Genomic DNA, 12,496 nt, shown 5'->3' on the forward strand with positions numbered 1-12,496 from the left:
ATTAATCATTTTCGCATGCGTTCTAAATGGGCTGTGGCAGGGATATTTTACCTACAAACATATAATAATAGAACTATCAATACGAAGAATCAAGAAGTTGTTGCAGCCAGAATTAAGAATTTACCAAGGAGAGGGCATGTCACTGTAATATTTTAATTAATTTTAAAATGTCATTAATAATGAGAGTTTTTTATACCGTATTCGAATTAAAAGGAATATTTTGTTAATTACGAAATTCTCTCTAGTTTTTGCTCGTATTTAGTATACAAATTACTAATTTTTCGTATGAAATTATTTAAAATCGTAGAAACACTTATGCTCGTATAGTTTCAAAATACGCAATTTTATATTTTTGTCATTGTAAAACCCATTGACTATTTTTGTATTGATTTTAATAGGTGGTAAAATTATTACCACATAAGCCTTAGATTGATATAATATTTTTCTTTAAAAAACATGATATTTCATGCTAAGTAACAGAAAACAGTCAAATATTGTACCGGAAAAATTAGTCCCGAAAATCCCGAAAGTACCGGGAATTTAGTTTTGAAATCCCGATTCTTTGGTTGGCTCTAAATCCCGGGAATTCCCGGTACTTTCGGTTCTGTTATTTCCCGGGAGCAAACCCTATTTTTAACAGACCATGTAACAAGAGCAGGAGGTTCAATTCGGTTGTTTTTTTAATGTTTGTTTCGTCAGTATGTCGTCGGTTTGAAAATCTGAACAGATTTGTAAAATATGTTTTGTTTTATTAAATACTTCTTTATAGGGCAATTATTTGTTAAATTCTTGTTTTGATGATGGAATCACTGAGGAATTGAGATATATAACTCCTCAAATGTTTAGGTAATACTGCTTGAAACTTAATAATGTAGTGATTTTTTGTATTTTCATTAATAAATTAAGCATTTTCAATCAAAATGTGTCATTTGATGAAGTAGAACTGCTGATGAAAATCAGAACTTTACAGCGACAGCTATTTCCTGTTTAGACGTAGACGATTGTTAACTTAATCAGCAACATTTTGTCAAGGTTCAGTTCTGATGATGGCTACTATGAATCAATTTATAACCCATATTTTACGTTTGGTTATTAGTTTTCTAATTCTAAAAAACTACTACCTATTCTAACTACTCCTAATTACCTATTCTAAAAAACTACTTGAGTTAAAGTGGAACTGATTACATTATGTATTTATTATTTATATTAATTAACGGAACTTCGTAGGTAAAGCAGCTAATGAGGAGAAAAGCGCAAAGCTTAACGCAGATAGCGCTGCAATAGTTTTAAATAAAACAGGTCGTTATCTTAGAACAACTCACGTAAAAGGATCGATCGTCGTGGAATCAGTAATTAAGTACCAGAATTGTTAACGCTCTTTAAAGATGTTTAAAACTTAGATACTTACGAGTAACTGACATGCGCCGCGCCGGGAGTTAACATACACCTATGTACTAAACTAACCACAGAGGGCGTCATTGTTACGTACAGATTTAACTTCGCCCGCCCTACTCAAAACGAGAACTCCTACTACTACTACTTGCGAAATTGCGACCCAATTTCACATTTCCCTTACTAGTTGGATTCTAAAATCCACGCACTACTCAGAAGAAGAAATTAAATCATGAACAATTTTTTTTACTATCTTTTTGTTTTGTTAGTACCAATGATATTTCCCGCTCGTAATTTTCTTTCAATCTGCGCACCTACTTATTGCTCCCTGAGCTACTTTAACGTCAAAGCCACTTATTTAGTGGCCGCCTTCAAGAAGCATGGTATTGGTATCGTAAAGGAAAGCCTCTTAGCGTATTTCAACCGTCTATAAAACGCTGCAATTACTTTCATATTTATATGTATAATTATGGTTTTCATTCGATTGTTAAACTATCTAATCTAAGTACAAACTTGTTTATGTTACAAACAGCTAGAACCTATATCTTTATTTGAGAAATTATTAGTCTAGCAGACCAATTTTTCAATATAAATTTGAATCAGTATCGATATTAGGAAGTATCTAGTTAAAAGTACCTACTGATAGTCTGCAGGAGCCATCCGGTTACAACCGTCAACGGTCATTTCATGTAACTGAACGATCTTTATGGCGTCGTAAATTTCTGGCCCAATGGGAGAAATTGCTGTGACCAGTGTGATTATCAGTATCTTAAACGTGTTATTATTATTACTTATCCGCTACACATAAATGTGTTACTATTTAGATGAAAGGCTGAATGTAAGTTTTGGCCTGTTAGTTTAAAATCGGAATTACTTAGATTTTCATTTGCAGTCATAGACGGCAAGACGCACCAACTGTTTTTTGGACAAGGCATATCTTTAATTGTCTACGATCTCGACCCTGTCCGACTCTTAATAAATTAAGTATCTACTTAATGTATCAGAGACGCATAACTCATCCATCAAATCAATACCTATTGATATCACAATCGAAATCAATACATTTTGTCAATTGCGTCTCTGCTGTATCAAGGCGCAGGGGCGCATCACTCATCGCAGTCGAAATCAATAGGTACCCTGTGAACCTCACAGACCAGTCCATTCACTCAGAGTAGCTTGCTTGGGCACTTTTCATTGTTAAACAGAACTCATCCTTTTGTTCGTGAAGTCTTTTGTGTTAAAAATTTCACAGAAGGTCATGGCACATAAATTGGACTCACATTTGCGTAAATTATTTTGCAGTCTCAACCTCAACACATTGTTTTCAGTGCTGAAATGAAAAAAAAAAACGTTCGTGATTTTTGTTTGATTGCAGGCGGTTTGATGTTTTGTTGTATTTATATGTATAGAAGTTTTTGTTTGTCCTGCCGGTTTTCCCTGCACCTGTATACCTAAATGTTATATTGTTGGCTAAATCAAAAGGGATGGCAATATCCGACATTCCGAAGCTTATAGCGTTCACCTAAAGTCAAACATTTTTCTGTTTTTGTTAATACCTTTAGTGTGATATCCAATCTCTATCAGCGGCTACCTATTCGGATTTTCAGATAAAGTTCGTGATATTTGTTAACACGTTGCTTGTACATACCCACCTACCTACTTATATCTGATCTATGCATTATTTTTTGCTTTTTTTAGTGGTTACTGGAAATAAAGTCATTAAAATATTCGAGTATTATAACTGCCTACACAGGTTTTCATGTACGAGAGCAGATTGAAAAATTCGCGGCCTAAGTATAAAAAACCGGTCAAGTGCGAGTCGGACTCGCGTTCCAAGAGTTCCGTATATTACCCAATTTTTAACAATGTATTTTTTATGTGGAACGTGAATGAAATGTGTTTAAAAAACCCGTAGGGGTCGGATCCCACTGATTAACAGTCCGCCGGACGGAATCGGCCTGTCTGTTAGAACAAAAAGTTGACAGTTCCAAACAACTGACAGGCAGGTACCATCCGGCGGACTGTTAATCAGTGGGCCCCTTTAGGTCAAAAAAAGCTGATTTGGTAGCTCGTATTAGCAAACACTTTAAAAATTTCTTGAGAAGGTACAGTCGCCATCAGATATATCGGAGCGGCCAAGGTGCTCACAAATATCGGAACACGCCTCTATTGTCAGGGCGTTAGAGCGCGTGTTCAGATATTGTGAACACCTTGGCCGCTCCGATACCTGATGGCGACTGTACTACCAAAAACTAGTCCTTTAGGGTTATAATCGCCCAAATCTAAAAAAAAACGAGAACGTAAGTTTTAGCGTTTTTTTTTCAGTTTTGACAAAGTTGCGTTTGGCGCTGGAGGTCACAAACTTGGATTATTTATTGGGCCTACTTCATAAACAAGTCAGCAAAAAATCAGAGTTACCGGATTTGAAGCAAAGGAACCCCGTACTTTCAGGCGACAAAGTTACTGGATTATTTATCCATATAGCAATGCAGATTGCAATTAGTGTTGGGTAGGACTTGAGTCCTTAGAGTCTTCTGCTTTAAGACTCGCTCGACTCAGTTTTTCAGAAACTTGTAATAAGTCTAAACTCGAGTTCTTTTCAACTTGATAGAGACCCGAGTCTTTTGTAGAGACTTGAGTCCTTTACAGAGAACTCGTTTTTTTTGGGTTCCGTACCCTAAGGATTTTACCCTATGGGACTCTATTACTAAGACTCCACTGTCCGTCTGTCTGTCTGTCACCAGGTTGTATCTCATGAACCGTTATAGCTAGGCAGTTGAAATTTTCACAGGTGATGTATTCATGTTTCCACTATAACAACAAATACTAAAAAGTAGGGACCCTCGGTGGGCGAGTCCGACTCGCACTTGTCCGGTTTTTATCTTATGTACAAACAATTTCGAAATGAATTTTCTTTATGTATACTTACTTAATTTGTGGATTAGGTATACAAATCATACAATAACGCCTATTTACTGTTGTTTAGGAAAAGCCTATAAAATTTTTCACCAAGTCTATTCGGAGGCTCGAGTCCTTTCGAGGTGCTCTTAAAAAAGACTCAACAAAGGAATCGACTCGGGACTTAAAAGACTCGCAAGGAAACATACCCTACTGTCCGGCTCCATTTGATTTATTTTTATATACTTATATGTTACAAATACAAATTATTTATTTGCCAGAATACAGTGGATATGTAGATGGTGACTTAAAATTAGAAGTTTAGTACAGTGTACTCTACTCACAAAATAAATATAAATAGTAATCTAAAATACCATATAAATAGTAGTCTAAAATAACAGACCTATATTTTTTTTTGCTGCCCAAACTCAACCTAACTATTGGGAGAAATTGTCCTCCAAAGTTCTATAGGTTTTACAAAAGTATATGGACGGGAATGTGTTCTTAAAAATAATTATATCTAAAAAATATTATACAAATTAATATTTATTTAGTCGGTCGTTGATTTAGTAATGGTCGACGGTGCGTGCCGTTGTATTGTAACATTGCGTGCGTCTCAGAGCGCGGTTAAGACGCGATGAAGTGGCGTTAGGCGGGGATGGTCGACGCCGCGGCGCAGCCTGAAACCAGCTACACCTGGGCTGCAGACGTGCTTTCGCTTTGTCCTCGGCCCGGTGCTCGACGGCGCTCACACCGCCGCCTCCGCCTCCGCCACCGCCGTGTCGGTTCGCGTCGCCGCGCCTACCTCGTACCGCGCATGCTCTCCCCGCTTTTCTTGCGTCCTACTACGTCACTGTTTAAAATTCTATACAGATGTAATTAACGGCCATCAAGCAGGATATTAGACGCAGTCAATAATCTTCTTTTGATTAGAGCTGTCACTTTATCAACGGAGAGTCCGTGCTCTTTATCCACACGAGCCACCCGGTTAGAGGAGCACTCGGAAAGGGAGCGAGGCAGAGCCGGTATCGATCTGAGCGTTTCGTGTGGCCGCTCGTGCACGACGTTTCTCGGGATATTCGCCTAGCGGTCGCCGTCGGCGCCGGCCTTGTAAACAGTGCATTACGCGCCGCGTTTACCTATTCCATCCGCGCGATCATGAACGCCGAAGCTAATTAATATCGCGGTGGACGCATCTGAAGAGTGTCTAACTCACATTTGACTTCATTCTTGATTGATCTCCAAAAAGCGGACTTTATAAAAGGTAAGTCATGCTCTTTTGTGTAAATTTATTAAGTTGTTTACTGTTTCTTTTGTTTAAACAACCCACGATGTGAAATAAAAAAATAAAATATGTTTTATATATATATATATATAAATACATATTTTCATAAAACTCTTGTGTTCTTTTTATGTTCTTACGTTTTTATCGCATTTATAACTATAATAGCGGCGTGGGTAAAGTGTATTCAAATATTTCTATTGAGCGTGAGCTAGCCATCTGGTTTATATGTCTAAAGTTAGATTGTTAAATCGTAAACCACGAGGAATCATCGTTATCGGTATTTGTGGAGCTGTTTCCTTAACGCGGTCGTGTATCACAAAGACCGCAACTTCTAACAGTTACTCTGCTCATTTACTAAAAATAGGTAATAAATCATAAGTTGCGAAATTCATTTAACATATTTTAGGGTACGTAGCCCGGAGAGCTTTCCCACACGTGATATGTTATTCTTATTCTTACTGCGCATGTCTTGAGTTCTAATTTATTTGTCGTATGGGCTGACTGTACAATGGAATGTACCTGAAATCTGTAACTGTTGATTCACAGCGCCAGGCTACGTCTTAGAGCTTTATTTCTAACACCACTTAATGGTTTTAGATGACAACCTGCACAACTCTCGACTGCTATAAATACTACTGATCGTTGCTAATAAGAAATCTGCGTACACCGAATTAATTTATTCTATCACTACACCTTATATAACAAAGTCCACCGTGACATCTGTCCGTTTGCGTGTATGTTTGTTCGCTATAAACTCAAAACTACTGAACGGATTTTCATGCGGCTTTCGCCTACTTGTTAATAAAGTGATTCTTGAGGAAGGTTTGTGCTCAACATGCTAATGCCCAATAGATGACACCTTGCTGTCACCTCTATTGACAATGACTTAAGTTTCAAGATGACATGTACTGGGACCGCGTCGAGCAGTACGTTTACCTTAATTAGGGTTTAGCTTTAATAACAGAACTTTTGTTCGGTTTTTCAGCTGAATAAATAAAGCCGATTTTTTATTTTTATTCTTACATCTTCTAGGTATCCAATAAAATCGCATACATATAGGTAAAGTCAAAAAAGCATAATTTAAATGTTTCCTTACGTATGTTTAACTACTTTTTGTAATAACAGTAATTGCAGATATGTACACTTACTTACTCGTATTAGTAGGTAGGTACTTGACATGTCTAAAGACATACCAAGTACCTACGGGCACTAAGAATGGTGCCAATACAGCGGTGTCACGGACACAAATTTTAGCCAATCGTGCAGTCTAACGCCACGACGCGATTGGTTGATGAGTTCGCATCACGCGCGCGATGGTCACAACGCAACTAGTTGCGTTAGTGACCCTACACTAGAACCATTCTTAGTGCCCGTAAGGCTTTAGATATACACGGTGGCCAAAAGATAAGTGCATTCCCGTTGCCAGGGAGGTTTTGGGATTATACTGAGCAACTTTTACTATGGGACCAACCCCGAAATTGGGAAAACATTTTTGGCTGCAATGCTAATAAGTGTTTTGGTATAAAATATCCATGTAAAGTGAATCGTTTCCATTTTATAAATACGTAACATGATTGTTATGCATTTGATTGCCAGTGGTAATTTGCCACCGTGCTATATGAAAAAAAAAAAACAGTTCCTGTAGCCGTTAAAACTCTGTTGTACTTACGGTAGTTACGGATACTTATTTCCTGAGTTGTTAACCGCTTTATATGATACCACATGAGAAGTATGTACGTATTATGATAATCTTTAACTTTTTAAAACAGAACAGATGAGTGTTACGGGAAAATTTACATTTTGCTCGTTATTTTCGACAGTCAATGAACCTGCAATAATATGATTACAGAGAGATTGTATGTACTTACACTGTAGGGTCTGTAACGAGTACCTAAGTCGTATTTACATGATGTAAATATCTACAATAAATCTACATGTTTAGTCCATGGTATTGATTGTGCGATATCGTTAATAATAGATGTTCCTACAATGGCATACTATTATTGACATCAGGGTTGTTTCACCAAACGCAATATCAGGATCAAAATATATTTAACAAAAGTAAATTAACAAAGCCCGAGCCGGGAATGAACTCCACCATATTTGCTTACCCGACCATTGTTCTAACCTTCTATATTTTTATACTACATACCTACCTAGTCGTACTTTTATTAATGATTTTCGCATACTTTCATGTTAATAAGTAACTGTACTTAGTACATCTGCACCCCGATATGTTGTGAGCGCCACACTTGCCAATTTGAAAAATGTAATTTAGAGAAATATAATTTGCATGCATTGAGATTGAAAGAAATATTGGGATTGATAGCCGACTTGTCCAATCTTTGCTGCGCCTAACTGCACATAACGCAAACGGAATGACCAAACAAACATTCAACATCTACTTATCGTGTAGACTTTTCATAAAAATTAAGGTAGAGTAGTAGTAGAGTAAGGTAGAGACCAAGAAAAGTCTGCAGCGATTCTGATAAACGTCAAACTTGTATGAAATTATGACGTATAAATAATACTTGCACTGCGTATGCTATCAAAATCGCTGCAGAATTTTCTCGATCTAACTCTATGTAAGTACTTATACAAATGTCATCCTTTGTTTGCAGGAATTTTTGTCAATTGTTTGCAGGAATTTTTGTTTACCGTTTCTATCGGCTATTGGAACAATAAATTTGGCAAGTAAGCTTCCGTGTTGTTATTTGGGAAGCAAGCTTTACTGTTACTGTTTTAAGGTAGTCATAGGCTTAAACTCATTCACTGCTCATCAACGGTCGTAACGCTACGCCGTAGCAGAAAGCATAGTCTTTCAGATATGCAGCGAAAATGTTTCGTAGAACCGTAACGACCAAATGTCGTGATAAGCATATAACATATTTGAGAGCCAAATATGTTTTAATTCGCTGTACCTCAGTCAGAATAGTAATTAATAATGATCTATTTTTCGCCAACTATTGCGATTACATATATTGTTAGAGCTTTGATAAACACGGAGGGGTTCTCTAACTAAATAATCTATTATAATATTAAGACGAAAGTGGACGACCGCCCAAGATCGCCTTTCCAAAATGGGGACTACGTTTGTATGGACAAGCGGTCGTCCGCTATCCCCGTTATAAATATCTTAATGTTTGCCTTAAAAGTAAATTACATGAATAAGGACCGTATCGTTAATTATGGATACGACTTTACTTAGCCGTTTTTCTGGTATTATATTTTTATTTAAAAATTACACATATAGTTTAATTAGTGCTTTAATAATAAGTAATATTTCGTCCTGGGAGATCACGTAAAGCATATGGTTTGGACAATATTTACCTAATCCTCCCGACTAACTACGATTTTGGACAAATACTACAAGAAAATTTGCGATTTGCGAACAAGACGAGATATTACACAAAAAAACCGGGCAAGTGCGAGTCGGACTCGCGCACGAAGGGTTCCGTACCATAATGCAAAAAAAAAAAAACGGTCACCCATCCAAGTACTGACCCCGCCCGACGTTGCTTAACTTCGGTCAAAAATCACGTTTGTTGTATGGGAGCCCCACTTAAATCTTTATTTTATTCTGTTTTTAGTATTTGTTGTTATAGCGGCAACAGAAATACATCATCTGTGAAAATTTCAACTGTCTAGCTATCACGGTTCGTGAGATACAGCCTGGTGACAGACGGACGGACGGACAGCGGAGTCTTAGTAATAGGGTCCCGTTTTACCCTTTGGGTATGGAACCCTAAAAATCATACTATGTAAACAGCAATTACATATGATTCGTAAAGCGAAACATCTGGGCATAGTATAATCTTTTATTTTAGTTAGAAAAAAAGTTTTGGATCTGCATGGTGACCTTTTAGAGAATATGGCATGTTCCTTACGACAACCCCGACTATGGTATACAATATAACCATCATGGAGCGTTTCTATCGACCTGCTCTAGCCATGGTTCAACGCCATGAATGTCCGTTAGGCTTTGGATTTCGGTAGATTCTTTTAACTGTTTCCCTCATTTCGCTTGCGTCAGAAATTGACGGGAATCCAAAATGTTCCATAAAAAGTCGTTTTCATGTAAAAATAAAAATTCACCACATTTATTCTGTGGATGTTCAATTGAGACATCATGAAAAGGACACTTAGATGGCATATTTTGGCAGCATATTAACCTTTTGTTTCTTTAAATCGTACCAAGGAATCGGTGAAATAGTCTCAAATTAAGCTCGATAGGCTTGTCCAAATTATATTTGCTAGACGGTATTAAAATCATCATAAAGTCCCTAAAATAAAATAAATGTAAAACCTATATATCAGATATGGCTAAAAAAATACCCCCAGATTATACCTTTAGAACATAGTAATACAAAATAATACACACGTCAACAGTTAGACCAGGTTTTATCTGTATCCATAAATACACATGAAGGCACATGAAGTGCAGGTACTTTAGCAGAATGCAAACTAGATCTAACAATATAAAACATGGCTTAAATTCGTTCGCCCTGATCTGGTTAAATAGTTTAGCAACTTGATGTGAATAGGCGTTAGACAAAGAAACTTTCGTTTAGACACGGAGTTATTTAACCCTTTATAAGGCAGAGACGATTTGGAAACCACTTAGTTAATAAACATTTACGGATAAGAACATCCTCTTTATTATTTAACTATAATGGTATTATATAGCGAATATATCAGGCTTTCTTTCCTCGTTCATACTTTTTCGGTCAGTATTTAATTTTTGTGTAATTAATTAATCTATAGTATGTGGTCAATTTATGCACTATGCCTGTCAAGGGAAGCAAGCTATCGTCATTGTTTCCATTATACTATTAAAAATATACACGTCGCTGTATCTAATAATTTGAATTATAGCTCTTGCAATTCACGATGGCGAGTAGCGAGACTCTTATTGGTATGATGACAAGGTCTAATTTTGATAAATCCACTCTCCATCGTGAATTGCAAGAGCTTATAATTTTTTCAGTGATATTCGTATATTAATCCTACCCACTACAAGATACACAATAATGTTCGATTTACCGTATGTAGTCAATTAAACGCCAGTCTGTACAGAGCACCTTATGTTTGTTATGTCAATGTCAATGAATAGGGGTATTGGAAACAGATCATCTGAAAACTCAAGTGCACTAACAGGCTGAGTGCATATATTGACCACATGTTTTTCTTAATGATTTCGTTTTTTTTTTGGCGTAGATGTGTTCCCCAGTGCATTAGAAACATGGTAGTGTATTTAACTTTCACGTAGCATATCTGTATAAATGGGGCCTTATAAAGGGTTAATAATGTTCTTAACTACACAAAATATCAATAGACTCCGGTAATGCATTCGGGTGAAAAGTTATCCTAATGTTTTATGTATGCTGATGCCGCTGCCAATTTACATAATGAGTTTTTTCCCAAAATGACTCATTAACCAGGGATATGGAATAGATATAGATGTGATCGTCAGACATGTCTGGCGGATGTGTCGAACGGACAAATTTGGCAAATATATCTGCCGGTATATGTCCACTGCCAGACAGATCGGACAGACACATCAGAACGCCTATCCCCTATTGATAACTCATCGCGAAGACTTATTAATTATTCTAAAATAATTAATTTCTCATTGAAAAGTCCATTTTTATGTAGGTACAATAAGTCCGGGCGCGCTGCATCCATACTTAAATAATTCTGCCAATGAGACGAATATATGGAGCAGCAGGAGATTGTTCGGTTCTATTTAAAATGCGGCTCCAAAAGAAATTATGAAACTAATAGATTTTAGGTAGCTAATTCTCAAAAGACAAGGCTAGCGTAATAAAACGATGTGCACTAAATCACAGTTTCGTTAATACCTACATACCAGCGACAAAGAGAATAGATAGTGATACGAAGTTACATATGTCTTTGCCAGCGATAAATAGTGCAATATAGTTTGGTGTGATTTTTAGCTAGTGTAGTGTGTTTGTCACTAGTTTCCTATTAGTTTGATTATTGCTTGCTCAAAGATTTGTTTCCGCCAACGTCGGTGTTCACGCGCCCGCCGCCGCACGCCGCCCCGCCATTATGCTGCCTTGAAAGCCCCCATTCGTTTCCCCGTTACCGGCTTGTTTGACAGCCATTGTCATAACACCAGGTAAGTAAAGCTCCCACTCCTCATTGACACCTAATGCGATATAGTGTTCAAGGAATACGGAGCGCGCTCGTATCAGATTGTGTTACATCGTAATGCTTGGATGCATTATTATATACCTATTATTATTCCTGGGATTCGAGATTACTTGTTATTTCATAGATATGCACATAGTTAGATTGGCTCTGAAATATAATCAGCCAATATATGTCTAAAGTTCTATTACCTTTATGGGGATAGCGTTTTTGTTTTGTTACGAATGAATGTTAATGTTTATAGACCCTCCACGTTTGTCCAAAGCCCAATGTAGTATTGCGAATAGTGATTGTCTGACCATTCTCAACACAAATGCCCGTGTCGTAACACCGGGTGTTTTAGGTATCTATCTGTCAGGCATATCTAGGGTTGCCAGATCGAAAGGCGCTATTATCGGGAAAAAATATAAATTTCTCGGGATTTTGGGACTTTAGTCGGGGAAAAAAACATTCAAATTAAAGTATGTAATTGTATTAAAAACAACGATTGTTTACATTATTGGCACTACGTCAGCTGCTCTGCCCATAGACGTTTTTATATAAAAAAGTATACATTCTTTGAGATCTTGAACAAACAAAAAAAAATTGCGGCGAGTGGCTCGACGCGGGTCGCTCGACGACAGTTCGGAACTTGAAATTATTGTTTTATAACGTGAAGCTGTTTTTCGGGACAGTTATCACTTTGTTGGGAATCGGGAACATATGCTAAAAATCGGGAAAATCCCGCCAAATCCCGAACATCTGGCA

The 12,496-nt window shown here is 37.1% G+C and overlaps 2 protein-coding genes across 4 annotated transcripts in view; both read left to right on the forward strand.

The window, feature by feature from the left end:
* The window catches only part of LOC134804893 (neurocalcin homolog), a 95,905-nt gene that overhangs the window by 35,440 nt on the left and 47,969 nt on the right, over window positions 1-12,496 (forward strand). The window lies entirely within an intron of this gene.
* Window positions 1-12,496, forward strand: part of LOC134804886 (neuronal calcium sensor 2) — an 86,559-nt gene that overhangs the window by 35,387 nt on the left and 38,676 nt on the right. Inside the window, exon 1 of one of the 2 annotated variants that reach the window (XM_063778196.1) lies at window positions 4,951-5,550. The exons of the other annotated variant lie outside the window; for it this stretch is intronic. The gene's annotated coding sequence lies outside the window, so the exon portion shown is untranslated. Of the gene's footprint in view, window positions 1-4,950; window positions 5,551-12,496 lie in introns of those variants that run through there. 2 annotated transcript variants of the gene reach the window in all.

Source organism: Cydia splendana, chromosome Z (assembly GCF_910591565.1).
Source record: "Cydia splendana chromosome Z, ilCydSple1.2, whole genome shotgun sequence".
In the NCBI taxonomy this organism is placed as follows: Eukaryota; Metazoa; Arthropoda; class Insecta; order Lepidoptera; family Tortricidae; genus Cydia; species Cydia splendana.